Raw genomic sequence first — 15,527 nt, 5'->3', positions numbered from 1 at the left:
GGATTGTGATTACCTTTCTGCAAACCCAATGAAATGGTCTTATTCCTAAGCTTATACCCAAAGCACATTTTCAGTAGCATTTGAGACAAGTTCCAAGCATTTAAAAATTGCAGAAATGACATAGAAATTAACTTCTTAAGCAGCATGAACAGTAGCATGAACAGTATCATGAACAGTAACAGACTGCAAAAACTAGCAGTAACTCAATAAAAAACATGGAAATTCTAACTAACTACAAAACTGTTTATACACTAAAAGGTAAAACTCAACAAACACTATTTTTGCTCTTTAATAAAACTCACATCAGCCCTAAATATCAAAATTGATCCTCATTTAAGTTGTATTTCACAGAATTTACACAAGACACGAAATTAAACATGTGCTATCAAGTAGATTTCAATATCAACAATTTAGCACAAGTTTAAAAGTGTTCTTGTTCAATAGTCTTTGGATAAAGTGCAGAAATTTGCTTTATACTTGCTCCCTTTCAATTCTTTCTTTTTTTTACAAGTGTCAATTTACCTAATCTTCATGAATGACCTACAAAAGATAAACAAATATCACTTTTGAGTTTAATGAGGGTAAATACTGAAAATGAAATGAAATGGAAAATTAATAAACTACAAAAGGATACGCTTGGGTTGCCTCCAAAGAAGCGCTTGTTTAAGGTCTTAAGCTTGACCTTCCACTCCAAATTACCTAAATATCCCCAATTGGGGAACTAAGCCATGAAACCTCTATAACCTTTTATGTGGGTTCTCCAATAATATAATGATTTAATCTCTGAACATTAACTTTGAAAGTACACGAGGTTCATTCCCTATCTCATGACTCCATAGGGATATACCTTTATAACGATGTAAGGCCACGACCATCTTGACTTTAATTTTCAGAAACAACCTTAACCTAGAATTATATAAGAGAACAACATCCCCTTCCTGAAATTTTTCCTCTAATATGCTTATCATGCCATCTCTTATTTCTTTCCTTGTAAAGCTTGGCATTTTCATAAGCATCAATCTAAGTTCCTCAAGTTCATTTAGTTCTGACATTCTTTTTCTCCTCTGATTTTAAAGTCAAAATTCAGTGTCCTTATGGCCCAATATGCTCTATGCTCCAACTCCAAAGGTAAATGACAAGCTTTCCCATACACCAATCTAAATGGGGTGGTGCCTATGGGAGTTTTAAAAGCTGTTCTATAGGCCCAAAGAGCATCATCTAACTTTAGTGACCAATCTTTCCTTGAACTCTTCCTTTGTTTTCTCAAGAATTCTTTTCAACTCTCTATTTGAGATCTCCACTTGACCACTAGTTTGTGGATGGTAAGGTGTTGCAACCTTGTGCTTTACTCCATATTTTTGTAATAATCTCTCAAATTGATGGTTGCAAAAATGAGAACCTCTATCACTTATAATGGCATGTGGAGTTCCAAATCTTGTAAAAATGAACTTCTTAAGAAATTTGATCACAACTCTAACATCATTAGTTGGAGATGGTATAGCTTTAACCCATTTGCTCACATAATCTACCCCAACTAAAATGTACTTGTGTCCAAAGGATGATGGAAAGGGTCCCATGAAATCAATGCCCCACACATCAAATAGTTCCACTTTCAATATATTTTGGAGGGGCATTTCATCTCTTTTTGAGATATTACCCATCATTTGACACCTATCACATGCATTTATAAACTTTCTCACATCTTTAAACATATGTGGCCAAGAACCCTGCTTGAAGAACTTTTTTTGCAGTCTTTGTCACACTCATATGACCCTCATAAAGTGAAGAATGGCAATCTTTAATAGCATTCCCTATCTCCTCATCAGCTAAACATCTTATAATCAACCCATCTCCACATCTCTTAAACAAAAATGGCTCTTCCCAATCGTAATCCTTCACATCAAAAAGAAATTTCTTCTTTTGCTGCCATGTTAGATCAGGTGGAAGGATTCCACACACCAAATAGTTCACGAAATCTGCATACCAAGGGATTTTTGCACTAATGATTACCAACAGCTGCTCATCAGGAAAATAATCATCTATTAGAAGCTCTTTCCCCAAATTATCTCCTTGTTCTTGCCTCAATCTAGACAAATGATCTACTACTACATTTTCTACTCCTTTCTTGTCTTTAATTTCCAAGTCAAACTCTTGAAGGAGTAGTACCCACCTTATCAACCTAGGTTTGGCCTCTTTTTTCTGAAGGAGATACTTGATAGCTACATGATCTGTGTACATTATTACCTTAGACCCCACAAGATAGGACCTGAATTTATCTACTGCGAATACCACTGCCAAAAACTCTTTCTCTGTATTAGAGTAATTTATTTGAGCATCATCTAAGGTCCTACTTGCATAGTATATTGCATACACCTTCTTATCTCTCCTTTGTCCCAAAACAGCCCCAATGGCATAATCCCTAGCATCGTACATCAACTCAAAAGGTAATGACCAATCAGGTGGCTGCATAATAGGAGCAGATATCAAAGCCTCCTTTATCCGGCAAAAAGCATTCATACAATCAGTATTAAAATAAAATTCCACATCTTTACTCAATAAATTGGTAAGAGGTTTAGAAATCTTAGAGAAATCCTTGATGAATCTCCTGTAAAATCCAGCATGCCCCAAGAAACTCCTCACTCCCTTCATAGATGTCGGGGGTGGCATTTTCTCAATAATTTCTACCTTTGCTTTATCCACCTCAATACCCCTGTTTGACACAAGATGTCCCAAAACAATTCCTTCTTGTACCATAAAATGGCACTTTTCCCAATTCAAAACTAAATTAAACTCTTCACATCTCTGCAAAACTTTAGACAAGTTAGATAAGCATTCATCGAAAGATTTACCATACACAGAAAAATCATCCATGAACACTTCCATAATATCCTCAATCATGTCAGAAAATATGGACATCATACATCTTTGAAATGTAGCTGGGGCATTACATAGTCCAAACGGCATCCTTCGATATGCAAAGGTACCATAGGGACATGTGAAAGTGGTTTTGTCTTGATCATCTGGGTGAATAGGGATCTGGAAGAACCCTGAATAGCCATCCAAATAGCAGAAATAAGAATGATGAGCTAATCTCTCAAGCATCTGATCTATAAATGGTAATGGAAAATGGTCCTTTCTAGTTGCATTATTCAACTTCCTATAGTCTATACACATTCTCCATCTAATTACAGTCCTTGTAGGTATTAGTTCATTATTTTCATTTTTTACTACTGTGATGCCACCCTTTTTGGGTACAACATGAACTAGACTCACCCAATTGCTATCAGAAACAGGGTAAATGACACCTGCATCAAGTAATTTCAAGATTTCCTTTTTCACAACCTCTTTCATATTTGGATTCAATCTCCTCTGTGACTCTCTAGAGGCTTTATGATTATTTTTCAACAAAATTCTATGCATGCACACAGAAGGATGTATTCCTTTAATATCATCAATGGTATAACCAATTATCCTTGTATGCTTTCTAAGAATTCTTAATAAATTTTCAACTTCACAATCATTGAGTTTAGCACTAACAATTACAGGATATGTAGAATTTTGACCAAGAAAAGCATACCTTAGATTTGTTGGAAGAGGTTTCAACTCTACCTTCGGTGCTTCACTTTTTCCAAGCATTGATGATGAAGTTGTATCTTGCTTCAAATCCCCAATCTTTTCAGTATTAGCCATAGGCAAAGGTGGATTTCCTTCCAAGATTGTAGCATATTCTATAGCTTCTTCAATCTCATCCCCCTTTTTGATGTTATAAACCAAACAAGCTTCTAAGGAATCTTCAGGATGTTGCTTTTTGAGCACTTCTGTGACCACTTCATCTATCACATCAATTCTCAAGCATGAATTTGAATCATCTTTCTTTTTCATTGCTTGAAACAAAAAATTCAACTTTTCTTTCTAACTTCTAACGTAAGCCTTCCATTTTTTACATCAATCACAGCTCCAGCAGTAGCAAGGAAAGGTCTACCAAGAATAATAGGAATGTGTACATCCTCCTCCATCTCCAATACTACAAAATCTACTGGTATGAAAAATTTTCCAACTTTCAGAGGAACATTCTCAATCACCCCAATTGGAAATTTAATAGACCTATCTGTTAACTGTAGTAAAATGGTGGTAGGCTTCATTTCTCCAATCTTCATTTTCTCATAGATAGACAATGGCATTAGACTAACACTGGCTCTAAGATCACATAAAGCCTTATCTATACTGATATCCCCAATGTGACATGGTATGGAAAAACTACCAGGATCTTTCAGTTTGAGTGGAAGCTTATTTTGCAAAATAGCACTACTTTCTTCTGTGAGAGCTATGATTTCAAATTCCTCCAACTTCTACTTGTTAGACAAAATATCCTTCAAAAATTTAGCATATGAAGGCATTTGTGCTAAGGCATTAGTGAAAGGAATAGTCACATGCAAAGACTTCAATACCTCCAAAAACTTCCCAAATTGTTTATCCAACTTCACTTTCTGGAACCTTTGTGGGAATGGTAAAGGTGGCGTGTAGGCTTTAGGTGCTACATATTTAGGTTCTTCCTCTTTACTCTCTCTATTTTTACTTCCTTTTTCTTCCCCTGAACTCTCTTCCTCAGCTTCAATTCTAACTTCAACTTCAGTTTTTTCATCTCTTTCTCTGTTTTTTTCTTCAATTTTTTTTATCTCCACTCTCAATATTTTCCACTTCTCAATGTAATAACCTTGAAATGCCCCCTTGAATTTTCTGGTTGGCTAGGGAGCTTCCCAAATGCTTTATTATTTGAAGAGCTAGCTTGTTGAGCTATTTAATTTTCTAACATCTTGTTGTGTGTTGCCATTTAATCCACTTTAGATGCTAATTGAGAAATCATATCTTGTTGACTTTGATGGCTCACAAGTAGAGTCTCAATCATAGCTTCTAATCTAGCTGTCTTATCTGGTTGTGCTTATTGTGGTAGAGGTGGAGCAGGTGCATTTTGAGGTTTAGGAATTCGGGAGGAGGAACCTTATTCTGCTAAAAATTATGATGTTATTGATACCTAGAAGGTTCTTTGAAAATTTTGATGTTGTCCTTGTCTACCTCCCAAGAGAAATTTGGGTGGTTTCTCCATCTTTGGATCATAAGTTCTGAGAAAATGGGTTACCACTTGGTCTTTGATTGTAGCTCCCCACTGTAGTAGTATGCCCTAGAGCATATCATTTAGTATGTATCTTGTACATATTTTTATTAATAAAAGGCATTTCCACTTTTCCGTTTACATAAGATATTTATGTGTAATAGAAAAGGTCCATTGATATTTTGTTAGAAATTCTATTCTTAAGTTGTTAAGAATATGAGTGACAGTATTTCTAGTAGAAAGTATCATAAATAGGTTCACAATCGAGGATACTTCATAATAAATACATGACTTATCCAGAAAGATTGTATTCATGTTTGTTCCCAAGTTATTTATATGAGATATAAATAAGATGGAATGGTGAGTCTCATGCCATATAACAAACATGATAGGCACTTATAAATGATAAGTAGGCCGAACCAGTGACACTTATGACCAGCACATGGAGTTTACTCTTTTCAATGCATTGTCATAAATCATATAAGTGCATATAATCTTTAGACCTGAGATAGCACAATTATCTTGTATATAGGTAGTTTGAGTTTGATACTGCTTTCATACTTGTACTATGTATGGGTATATGGGCATGTGTTGGCTCCTACTAGTTATATATGGAGGTAGGTGTTGATCAAGATGGAATCTGTTCCTCTAAGTAAATAGGGATAAAATCCTATGTTCATTTAATTGTTCTTGATGTTTCAAGTTCCTGGCCAGGATAGATAGATTTAATCAGAAAAGAGTTTCTGATGAGAAAATCTTTTAATCAAGAATTGGAATTAAAAGAGAACATAATATTGATAGCAAATGGAGTTTGACATAAACCATGACTCCAGCTTGAGTTGGGATTTTGTAACAGAGAGATTCTAGTGCATGGTAACATATGATTATAGGTTCATTTAAGGTAAACCTTATTACTAATTGGGTGGCCATGGCATGCTATGCTAGGTGTTAACCATGGTCTATGAGGTGCATAAAATGATTTAGAGAAATCATTTATGGTAAGAAAGAGTTCTGATGATATTAAGAGTTGATATCATGTCTCATTACCAATTAGTGATGAGCCTAGTAAGTCACACACATACACAAGTTATCACCTAATTAAATATGATTTAATTAATTAATTAAAGAGTTTAATTGATTAATTAAATAGGTTTGGTTTGTAATTAGATTGCAAAGTCCCTAGCATGACTTGAAACCAAATCTAGATTATTGGATGTATAGTATAAGTTAAATTTATATTTAAAGTATTTAAATATGAATTTAATTAATGAGAAATTAATTAATAAAGATTAATTAATTGATTTATATTTGATATAAATTGATTAGAAGAAGAAAAATAATTATTTTGGGTTGAGAACTCAAAATTAAGACACAGGGGCATTTTGGTCATTTCGCAGGGTGACATGTGACACCATGAGATGGTGACACATGGCATTACACATAAGCTTGCCAAATATCTTTTAATCATGTAAGATGATTAAAATTGAGATTAAATATAGGTTTGACACTTGGCACAATGTGATTGGGTCAATTAAACCTAAAACCAATCAAAGGGTGACATGTGACAAGGGTTTAATGTGTTGACCTAGCTATATAAGTGTTGTTATGATAAGAAAATAACATAACCAGCAACTACTCCTCCTTTGTCACGCCATTTTGAAGCTCTCCCTCTCTTCTTCTTCATCTCTCATCAATTCAAAGAGATTAGCCATCAATCTCTTGAATTAAAAATACTAGAAATTATTTTTAGTGTCCTGTTTACATCTTTAATCTCTTAAAAGGCAGAACTTGATTTTCTAAATAATAGAAAAAGCTTTAGAAGCTGTTCAAGGGCTGCCATAGGTGTTCTTGGTGTGGACAAGCTAGAGGGATAACATTTGGTGTCCTGAAGACGAATCAAAGGTGCAAATACACTGCAGTGCATCAAGAGGTTAGTGTGTTTATTCTTGATTTAATCTAGGGTTCTAAAATTAATCTGATTAATTTTAAAATCTTAAATGGCAAATACAGATCCAAAAACATATTAAAAGAGTTGTAATATGTTGTTTATCATTGAAATCAAATAGATAAAAATAAATCTTGCATGATACATGTAACCCTAAGTGAAAATTTTTAAATTCATTGGTATAAACTTGTGTTTTTCACGCTTCCGCTCCTTCACCCATATAATCTACTTGCTCACTTGAAAAATCTTGACTAAGTGCAGAAAAATCAGCTGCATGATTGACATTTGCAGGTCCAACTTCTACTAAATTACTAGAACCTCTAGCTGAAGAATCTACTTTCATGCTTAGCTTGTTCATTTTCCTTGTCAAAGCATCAAACTTAGCATTAATCATATTCATGGCATCAAGCTCGAACATACCAGCTGGTTTCTTGATCTCATTCCTCTCACAACTCCATTGGTAGATGTTATAAGTAATTTTATCCAGAGCAGAAAAAGCTTCATCTTCAGATTTCTCCATAAGATCACCTACAGAAGATGCATTAATTGTACTTCTAATAGCTGGTGAAACTCCATTGTAAAAGTGTTGAATAAGCATCCACTTAGGAATCCCATGATGTGGACATCTCCTTTGCAAATCCTTATACCTCTCCCATGCTTCATACAAGCTCTCAACATCTCTAGGTTTGAAAGAAGTCAGCTCATTTCTTAGCTTAGCTATCTTGCTTGGTGGAAAATATTGAGCTAAAAATGCTTGAGAAAGTTCATCCCATGTTGTTATAGAACCCGGTGGCAAAGAATGTAACCACTCTCTAGCTCGGTCCTTCAAAGAAAAAGGAAATAATCTTAATCAAATTGTATTATCAGAAACTCTATTTATCTTCAACATAGCACTGATCTCAAGAAAGTGTGCTAGATGCACATGTGGACTTTCACTTGGACTTCCCCCAAATTGTGATTGTTGTACCATCGTGAGTCACGAGCTTGATTCAAAACTATTAGCTTCTACTCTTGGTCTTGTGATACTTGGCATGAAATCCCCAATGTTAGGATAGGCGTGATCCTTCATAGAGCGGTTATTATTGTTGTTGGCCATTTCTTCTTGTAATTGCTCTTGCTCTTGTGATCTTTCTTATTGTTGTTTAGCTTTAAATTCAGCTTTTCTCCTCTTAGATTATGCTCTTAAAGCTTTTGTTGTCTTTTCTATTTCTGGATCAAAGAATAAATTGATTTCTTCACTTTTCGTCCTTCTCATAAAATAAAGTACCTGAAAAACAAAATAAATAAATTCTCAAAGTAAAATGGTAAAAGAAAATTAAAGTAAAATAAAATGCCCAAATTAACCAAACAAACAATCGTTCAATATCAAACAAAAATCAAATCCCCGGTAACGGAGCCAAAAACTTGATGTGGCGAATCCACAAGTATACGGGTCGTCTCAAGTAATAGAGTGATGAGTCAAGTATTGTTCCCACGAGGATTTGCCGTTTGAGTACCAAACTATGAATGAAGCAATTATTTGGGCTAAAGATTGGTGAATAAATGGTAAATGTAAATGAGCAAAGTAAATTGATTAATCTAATTGGAATATGTAAAGTGCAAGTAAATAAATTTTAAATCTATATGCAATTTAACCAAAATAATAATTGGTAATATGAATCTAAGTCTAATTATGTTTAAGTGATTCCAGAGTTGAGGGTTTATGCATAAATTAATTGGGATTTTCCTTGGGCATTCCAATTTTTAGGGAAAAATAGAGTTTGAAGGTGATTAATTTTAAATTCCTTTGATATCTTTTTCAAGCAAACCAAAGTGTGTTCTAAAATAACCAAACCTACTTTCGTACGATATTTGATTAATTTAAAACCCATTAAGTTTTGTAACCAGCCATTAATTCCTCTTAAAACCCTAGTTTATTTCTAAATCTAGGTAATTTTAAGTTCTAATCCTTGATTATCTATTAATGACTTTCACCTTTTGGTCCTTCAATCAAAGATTAACACAATACCCAATGGGTACCAATATTAGGCAAGTAAATCAAGCACACAAGGAAAAAATCAAAACTCATATTTATGTAAAATAAGAAAATACCCAGTCCAAATCCATAAATTAATCTAAATCATATTTCCCAACTCTGAAATCCAAAGAGTTTACTCACTCATAATGGTATTTACAAGAAAGATTAATGGAAAAGTAAAGAAAAACATGATAAAAGGACTAAAATAGAAAAACCCAGATAGAAGAACCTAAAACTCTAGTTTCTGGAGCTCTAAAAATGGATTCTGACTCCTCCCGAGAAAAATGGCGTTTCTCCCTCTCTCTATTTATGTTTCTTTCCTTTTGTTTTCCTCCCCTTTCCTCTTGTGGCAAAAATTAGAAAATAATGAATTTATATGGTCCCAAAAGTTGCCCTAAAAGTGAATAGAAGCTAATGTGTGGATAGAAAATGAGGTGTAAAATTATCCAAGTCGTGACATTATTTACGTTACGCGATCTACTTAGTCTTGCTTAACTCTAAGCGACTTCTTCAACAAATTTCAGCCTCTGGTTGCCTTTATGCCTTAAGGTTAAGTAGACTCTCGGCAAATCTCGGCGGGTTGGAATAAAATGGGTTTCTGCTCATGCTTGACTTCGGCTTGACTGTCTTTGCACCTTAAGCCTTTGCTTTACCCTAAGCGAGGATCTTAAGCAATTCTCGGCAAGTTGTGGAGCAAAAGCTTGAATATGTAGGATTTAAGCCGTGCTTGACTTTCGGCTTGAGCAGGCTTAAGGTTAAACATATGACATACCCCAAGTAGCATTATAAGCAAAGTCTCAAGCAAATTTAGGCTAACTTGCTCTTTCAAAGCTTGATTTCTTCAACTTTCCTCCATGCTTAAAAATTCCAAATTTCTTCAAATCACTTCCTAATGCACTCATTGATCTTGATTTGCCACAAAATCCTATCAAAAATAACAAAATTATAAAAATCAAATATAAAGTATCTAAAGTTAACAAATAAGCTAAAAATATAAAATATACTAAAATATAAGGGCAAAATAGATGCAAAACTACCTAAAATGCCTATATGAATTGAGTGTAATAGCCTTCATTGTGGATTAACTAATATTTAATTTAAAATTAATTAAAACAATAGATGTTTACATAAAATAAATATTACATAAACTTATATACTTGTTATAATATAGTGATTTTCTTTTAAGATTTTTTTGGATGAAATTTTAAGGGATAACATCTTTTATGATTCCTTTTATTCAAAGAAAATAACCAAGCATTATGACTCATGACTATTAATCGCATTAGAAAAGAAGAACAAGAAGAAAAGAGTGAACAAGTCTTCCAGGATTCTTATCATTTTGTTTGAAATTTAAAATTTTGTAAGAATTTAATTTAATTAATTTTTTTATTAATTTTCATGTTTGAAATAAAAAATTTAATTCTTAGTAATTTAAAAAATTTTTTATATTTAAAAAATAAAAATTAAACAAAATAATATGTAATTAAAAAAATTCATATATTTTTGTTTTTCAATTAGCATTGAACTTAAGCTGTTTAAGAGAAGAAAATGGCGACAATTGTTCAACAAGGAATTATAGACAATCAGAAGACTTTTCACTGCCACCTAGAACCCTTATAGTGACCCTTAGGGGACTTAAGTCTCAAGACTGGACCCTGAGGGTGTGGATTTGGCTCTCAATCTCCTCCATCATTAAGCTACTAGAATTGAAATTTCATTGGGCTTGCAGATTGTTTGTCAAAAGGGCTATTTTTGATCCAAGCTGGTCCTTTATTTTATGCCCATGCTATTGTCGTTCCCTAGCGTGCGAAAACACCACATCCTAATACTCTTGATTTAAAATGATATAATCTTACTCTAAATTTGGTAATTCATTTCCAAGAGATTTGTTTTCACTTCCATTTCTAAAGGGAATGAAATTTTGTTTCACCACAACGGATGAAATACTTCTCTGACATAGTTGGTGACATTTATTGATTTAACTACACATTGATTTTAGATTTAGTTGAAAGAAAAGTGCGGAGAAGTCCTCATGAGCAGTTCAAGAGGCAAAACTTGAGGTTTATTTTTGGAGGTGATGTTCATAGGGGAAGGTATCAAGAGAATAGTTATTCTTGAAATTTAATGAGATGCACAAGCATAGGTTAGTAGAACTGGATGCTTGAATGAATAACTTATGCCTCTGCAATTCAATCCAAATCGGAGTAGTCTTTGAAACATAGCGGATATGAAGATATATATAATCGGATAGTGTGTTAAAAATTAAACTCATACCCATTTATGGTTTACAATTCGTCGGATCTTAACGAGTCGTTGCACTAACAAAAGCCTCTGTGATGATGTTTAGTTTTCTTGTGACATCTCCCATACTCATTTGATCTCTGGTAGTTATCTTGAGCATGCTAATCCTCTTTTGAGGTGATGCAACACATTTTTGCACATTGCTTCCTTATAATTTTAGATTTTCAATCTGACATTACTTTCTTGGAATCTGTTTGACAATCATCACTCTCATTGTCTTCATATTTCTTACGCCCCCACTTCTCTGTTGCAATAAGCATGGGATCTAGAACTTACGACACTTGTCTGGTAGCTTAGACCTAACAAAGTTTTGGAGATTCAAACCATTTGTGAACACTTCATCAATTGGTCTCCGTCCTATGAATATCTCTAACAAAATTATTCCAAATTTGTACAAATCCCCATATGTTCTTTGGCTCACCACCTATTCCATATTCATAAGGCAAGCATATGAAATTCCATTTTTATTATATACATGGCCAGAGCGGTTATGTGATAAATAAAAGCATAAAAGATTTTACCTGGAGGCATATATCCGATTGTTCCCTTTACCCCATTGGAGCTCATTTGGCCTTGAGAAGAATTATTTGAGCTTTTGGAAAGTAGTCTCGCTAATCCAAAATCACCAATATGAGCAGAATGCAATGTAGATAACAAATCAACGGCAACTCGAAGCTTTTGAAGAAGGTTTAAATTCCCTGACTGACTAATACCATCCTCATTTGCATGCAACCACATTTCTAAACTTCCATTCACCATGAAATCAAGCACTGTGACTTTTAATCATTGCCTTTAAAATCAATGCTAGAGCAGTATGTCAAGATCTTCACTAGATTTCGGTGTGTGACGTTTCACAATGCTCTGCACTCAGCAATGAAGCACTTGGGAGCTCTGTGTTGTCTGTTGAATTTCATAGCATAAAAATGAGAGAACTAAACATAAGTTTTTCTGGAATAGAACATATGCACTCACACACTTTCATTAACATAAAGCTCCTTGTATAGGAGACACATTACAAAAGTAGTACATGAGACATACCTATTGCAGAATTACTTTTCAGAATTTACTCCATAAATTATGCATTATCACTCCTTTACACCAAACATTATACTAACTAAAGTTAACATACAAAATATCTTTGACTTTTGAGTCTCTAAGGAAACTCTTATAGCTCTAACACTCCTCCTTAAGAGTTTTCTTTGAGACTCCAAGTATTTCTCTGAGAATTTCAAATCTTGCTCTTGGTAGAGGCTAGGTCATAATGTCTGCTAATTGTTCTTCAGACCTGCAATGCATCATCTTAATTTCATTTTTCTTTTCTACTTCTTTGATGGAGTGAAACTTCACATTAATATGCTTTGTCCTACCATGTTGCACTAGATTATTTGCAATTGCAATAGCTGATTTGTTATCACACCATAACACAGTAGGATCACTTTGTTCTTGTCCCAAATCCTTCAGTATTTTTCGAAGCCAAATGGCTTGATTTGTAGCAGCAGTAGCTGAAATGTATTTAGCTTTAGCAGTGGATTGGGCCACAACCTCTTGCTTCCTTGAATTCCAGCAAAACACTCCTGATCCAAATGAGAAAACATATCCTGAAGTGCTTTTAGAATCATCTACACAGCCTGCCCAATCACTATCAGAATAACCCTCCAACTTTGCTTCTTTTTTTTTTTTGCACCATATTCCATAATCTGATGTGCCTCTTAAGTATCTCAAGACTCTCTTAGCTGCCCCAAGGTGAGATTGGCTTGGAGTATTCATGAATCTGGACAAGAGACTTACTGAGAACATCAAATCTGGCTTTGTGGTTGTTAAATACAACAAACTCACTACTAAACTTACGTAAGTGATGCAACACATTTTTTTCACCATCATTCCTTATTAATCACATTTTGCACGGAGGAGTAGCCCGCAGTTTGCTTTGGTCCGTTTTAAATTTCTTAAGGACATCAAAGCATACCTTCTTTAAGAAATGAAAATACGATGAGCATTGGTATATTTCCATTCCAAGAAAGTATTCCATCAACCCCAAGTCTGACATTTCAAATTACTGCTCCATTTCTTTTTAAATTCTTTTAACATATACGAATCATTGCCAGTCACTAACAGATCATCAACATACAAAGAAACTAACAGTTGCTTTCCATTTTCACACCATTTGACATATAGTGTGGCTTCATTGAGACTTTTTTGAAACCCTTGTTTGATTAAATGTGAATCAATTCTGCTGTACCAAACCCTTGGGGCTTGTTTTAACCCATAAAGTGCTTTCTTAAGTCTGTAGACCTTGCCTTCACTGCGAGAAACTTCAAAGCCCTCTGGTTGTTGAACATAAATCTCCTCCTGCAATAAACCATTCAGAAATGCAGATTTTACATCAAGATTATACACTTTCCAGCCCAATTGAGCTGCCATAGCAACGAGAAGCTTGATAGTGTCATGCCTAGCCACAGGTGAGAAGGTATCTCCATAATCTACTCCTGCAATCTATGCATACCCTATCACCACTAGTCTAGCTTTATGTTTGAAAATAGAACCATCAGGATTTAACTTGGTCCTATACACCCACTTTACTCCAATAACATCTTTATCTTTAGGCTTACTTGTTAATTCCCATGTGTCATTTTTATCAATCATTTCTATTTCTTCTTGCATTACTTGTTTCCACTCTTCATGCTGGGAAGCTTTTTCATAACTTGTTGGATCAAAAACTACAAGATTACATCTCTCATATACTTCAACAAGAGACTTAGTTTTCAAAATTGAAGAATCTATTATGGAGTCAACATCAAGTGTAGAGTCTTCAATTGAATTTTGGGCATTTGAACTAGAACCAGCACCTGAATTCCCATTCAAATCTATCACTGGCTGTACCATATCAAATTTCTTCTGAGGCTTTCATTTATCCCAACTCCAGTAGGTGGATTCATCCACTTCTACACCTCTGCTCAAAATGATTTTCTTGGTTTCAAGATTATAAATCCTGTAGCCTTTACTTTGTGTAGCATATCCAAGAAAAATGCCCTTTATTGCTTTATCATCCAACTTCCCTCTATTTACAGATGGTACATGAACATAACATAGAGAAACAAATATTCTTAGATGCTTTGCAGAAGGTTTGATACCCAACCAAGCTTCAATAGGAGTCATGCTTGAAATTGATTTGGTAGACAGCCTATTTAACAAATACAGTAGTATACATTGCTTGACCCAAAACATCAAAGGAAGCCTTTGTTTTCAATCAACATACACCTTGCCATTTCCATAGCCGTCCTATTCTTCCTCTCGGAAATACCATTTTGCTCGAGTATAACTTACGATCAATTGATGATGGATTCGACCTCTTCATAGAATTTATTAAACTCATGTGAAGTCTACTCCTTCCCATTATCGGATCTTAGTGTCTTGATCTTGCATCCACTTTGGTTTTCAACGATTTTTGAATTTCTTGAAGATTGAGAACATTTGGGACTTATTGGTTAAGAAATAGACCCAAGTCATTCTTGTAAAATCATCTATGAAGAGCAAGAAATCTGATTAGCTTAAGGATGCGATCCTCATTGGTCCACATAAATCGGTGTGAACCAATTCTAATTTATTTTGACTCTCAAGCTTGATTAACAGGAAATGCCTTTCTGTGTTGCTTCCTCAACTCACAACTTTCACAAAGATCATCAATAACATGTATTTCTGACATTTCCCTAACCATACCATGTGACTGCATAAACCCTAAAGATCTCATATTGAAATGTCCATATCTTTTATGCCAAAGCACTGATTCATCAATTTTTGAAACATAAGCATGATCATTAACAGAGGCACAATTTAGAAGAAAACTATTATCCACCATTTTAATCCTTACTATCTCAACATCATTAGCATCATATATACTGCAGAAATTATCTCTAAAAGCTAATGAATAGCCTTTGTTTAACATTTGAGCCACACTCAATAAGTTCTTATCCAAAACAGGAATAAAAAGAACATCTGAAATTTGCTTTGTACCTTTCCTGGTTTGAATAGCCACTGTACCCTTGCCTTGAGCCTCCACAATCGCTCCATTTCCAAGCTTCATTTTTGTTTTAATTGATCTATCAAGAATAGCAAAAAGATTTGCATCTTTGGCCATATGACTTGTACAGCCACTA

The 15,527-nt window shown here is 34.3% G+C and overlaps 1 non-coding gene across 1 annotated transcript; it reads left to right on the top strand.

Moving 5' to 3' along the window:
* Positions 1-7,663: 7,663 nt before the first annotated feature.
* LOC131177017 (small nucleolar RNA R71) lies at positions 7,664-7,770 on the top strand. The gene has a single exon (XR_009146761.1). It is a non-coding gene; the product is annotated as a small nucleolar RNA R71 (small nucleolar RNA).
* The last annotated feature ends 7,757 nt before the right edge of the window (positions 7,771-15,527 follow it).

This window comes from Hevea brasiliensis, unplaced genomic scaffold, assembly GCF_030052815.1.
Source record: "Hevea brasiliensis isolate MT/VB/25A 57/8 unplaced genomic scaffold, ASM3005281v1 Scaf31, whole genome shotgun sequence".
Lineage (NCBI taxonomy): Eukaryota > Viridiplantae > Streptophyta > Magnoliopsida > Malpighiales > Euphorbiaceae > Hevea > Hevea brasiliensis.
This window is presented reverse-complemented; position numbering and strand designations above follow the sequence as displayed.